Here is a 3,563-nt window from a genome sequence, read left to right as displayed (position 1 = left end):
CGCTGCACATCGACAGAGCTCTGGGGAAGGCGGTCTTGGTTCAGCAGGTTGTAAGCTTTAAGCTGGATCAGCCTGCTGGGTTTGGGCACACACCTTTAATCTAAGTGCTCAGAAGGCAGGGGCAAGGGAGTCTGAGTTTGAGGCCAGCCTGGTCTACAGAGCAAATTCTAGGACAGTTAGGGCTACATAGAGAAACCCTGTTTCAAAGCCCCCTCTATCACCTCCCCAAATAGATCAGCCTTGGTTGCTGACAGAGCCCATCTATGGGTCTTTCTCCAGGACACCCGAGAGGCCTTTGTGGCAGAGAGGAGAGGGGAGAAGCAGGGGTACCTGAGATGGGTTGTCTAGGGCAGGAGGGGGGCCAAGGCCAGGGAGGACACCTCACAAGGTCCTGGAGCTGTGATGAAGGAAGCCCCCAGTGCCCGATTCTTGGTCCAGAGACTACAGCACCCCAGGGCAGTGGAGCTTGGCAGGGACATCTGGAAGCAGAAGGCCGGATGGCAAATGTCTCAGTGACCCAGCAGGAAGCCGCAGGGTGGACAAGTGAACTGTGGTAGAAGCAGCAAGTATCAACTCCAGCACCCCCCGCCCCCCAATCTGTGAATAACACAGAACATGCCTCTCTTCTCCGGGACCCCTCAGGCTGCCCCATGAGTGCCAGTCACAAGCTGTCTTGAGGGAGTCAGGTGTTCGTGTGGTCCTATTGCTGTCCCTGCAAGGCCGGGGTCCAAGCCTGCCATGTCAGGGCCTTCCCTCCTTTGCCTGGCTCATTGCCCGCCCCATCAGCTTCAGGTTTCAGAAGTTAAATTCAAAGTTGCTGGCGGGTTTGAGTCACCTTTTGTTCAATAGCGCCTCTTGAGTGAAGATTGAGCGGCTGTGTGGGCGGCTGTTAAGGGTACCTCATTTCCACATTGAGCTCTACCCACACAGCAGATTTTAGTGGTACTTGAAACGGGACCTGATTTTGCCTCTCAGCTGTTACATGAAAATAAAATGCCCTTCATCTGATGACGAAGACAGCGATTTAAATGTATAGATACCATCTCCCCGAGGGGAGGAGCATCTTTATCGGTCCTGAGACCTTGTGTCGTTTCGTGTGACATGTCAGATGCACGCCACATTCACTTTCTAGCAGAGAATGGCCCAGGACAGACAGAGGGGGTGGTCGTTTGTTTCATGACTCCGTGGAGCTCCAGGGAGTCACCCCCTGTGTCTTAGTCTCTGTCCAGATAGGGTCATTCACCCCTGCTTGTCCATTTGACCGTGGCATCCTGAGGATTGGACGAGCTGAGGGATGGAAGCTCTTAACAGACCGGCTGTCCTGTGTCACAGTCTCTACCTTCGTGCAGTTTAGGCTGTCACTGCTTTTGACATCGTTCGTCCCATCCCTCCTCTTTTCTCCTCTTTGGACAACTCTCCTGCTGCCGTCTTTCCTCTTCCAGTCGATTGCAGCAGTAATTTAAGTGGTTTTGTTCCTCTTGCCCAAACTGTCAGCACCCAGGCCTGAGCAGGCTGGCCCGGGCTCAACACAAGATAAACATCGAGTGTGAGTTAGTGTTTTGTTGATTTGACTCAAGCTAGAGTCGTCTGGGAAGAGGAAATGTCAGCTGAGGAATTGCCTCTACTGGACTGATCTACTGTGGGGCGTTTTCTTCATGATTGATCAGGGAGGATCCAGCCCATGGTAGGTGATGTCATCCCTGGGTTGATGGTCCTGGATTCTATAAGAAAGCAGTCTGAAAAAGCCACAGGGAATAAGACAGTAAGCAGCATTCCTCCATGGCTTCTACATCAGCCTTGGCATCCCTTAACAAACCTGAGATACGTAAGTGATATAAACTCCCCCACCCCCACCAAGTTCCTTTGGGTCATGGTGTTTTAATGCCAGCAATAGAGGCCTAGCTAAAACAATGAGAAATCCCTGAGGCATGCATGCATAGTACTTCCTGCCTCTCTGCGTGTTTCTCCTCTTCGGGGCTGAGGCCTCTGTTGTCTACTCAAGGCAGGGGAAGAACTCAGACTCCTGGGTTCCTGTGTTATCAAGGTGCAAATCTAATGTGCGCCCCAGCATCCCTTGCCCCTATTTGACTTAAAGGGCTCTGCTTCGGGGCCGCTGGGCAATACACTTAGTCTTTCTCTAGCTTTGCTGTGAGAGTGCCGTGGCTGGATAGGTTCTGACTCCATTTGCCGAGGTTCTTTTTGGGAACCCTAAGGCCTCTGGGCTGTACACACTGACCTACAGATTGCCCAAGGGTGGATGGAATGGACGGACAGGCTTGGCATGCTTGCCTTCATTTTGGGTCACTCTGCTTAACTGAGGTAACTTGTGGGTCAGATTCTGCTGGACCCTGCATGAAGAATGCCGATTGCACACTGAAGCTGATGTCTGTTTTCTGCTGTATGTGCTCTCTTAGTTTTTCAACGTGTGTGTGTGGGTGTGTCTGTGTGTCTGTGTGTGTGTGTGTGGGTGTGTGTAAATTCATGCCCAACAATCTATATTTGTTTGATTCGGGGATGGGAGTCTAGTGACAACTTGAGCATCAGTTTTCTTCTGCTGTCGTGTGAGACCAGGGGACGGAACTCAGGCTCCAGATTTGGTGGCTGCACTGGGGTGATGGCTATTCTTGGTTGTCAGCTTGGCTATTTCTGGACTGCAATCTAGAAATGGAGAGCGCACCTGTGAGAGATTTTCTGCTTGGTTTGAAGTGGGTGAATCCACTTCCAGTCAGGAACTTAGAGAGAGGAAGACGCAGGCCTTTGATTTGGATCTTGAGGCAGGAAGACACAGGCCTTTGATTCAGGTCTTGAGGCGGGAAGACGTAGTTTTAACAAGGGCCACAACTTCAGCTGGAAGTCTGGATAAGAATACAGGAGAAGGAAGCTTTTGTTCTTTGCTTTGCTAGCCCTTGTCTTGCTAGCTCATCCACACCTTCACTGGCATGGTAACCTAGTTCTTTGGGATTCCAGTGTATACAGAGACCAGCTGAGACATCCAGCCTTGTGGGACTGAGCAACCACTAGGTTCTTGGTCTTTCTGTTCATAGCTAGCCACTGTTGGATTAGTTGGACTGCAGCCTGTAAATCCAATTTATCCTAATAAATTCCATCTCTCTCTCTCATTCATTCATATATATATATATATATTGCATCCCATAAGTTCTGTGACTCTAGAGAGCCCTGACTTATACAACTGGCCTTGTGCACAACCTTTATCCTATGAATTATCAAATTAGTCAGTCTCCTATCTTAATCTTTTGCCCCTGAAGCAGCTCACACATTTAACACCCTCCAGTGGCTCACACTGAACCACACATGAGATGCTTACCCAGGGTGATGGCTCCTGCCCTAGAGGAACTCACAAGTTTCTGGGACAGGTTGGCCACGGGTCTGAGTGCAAAGAAAACCATTTTTTGACACTGAAAGTACCAACTTTCACCCTACCCCTAGAAAAGCAACAAAAATTGTGCCTATTTGTTTGGAGAGCAGCCTGGCTTCTCTTGGCTGGTGGTATGTCCCCTCTGCTGAGAGCTGAAGTCTCATGGAAGCTTTGTTTTAGGTTTGTG

The sequence above is a fragment of the Microtus oregoni genome, unplaced genomic scaffold (genome assembly GCF_018167655.1).
Source record: "Microtus oregoni isolate MIOR12 unplaced genomic scaffold, Mior012 000058F_ref0000040, whole genome shotgun sequence".
Taxonomy (NCBI): domain Eukaryota; kingdom Metazoa; phylum Chordata; class Mammalia; order Rodentia; family Cricetidae; genus Microtus; species Microtus oregoni.
Note: the sequence above shows the minus strand (reverse complement) of the source record.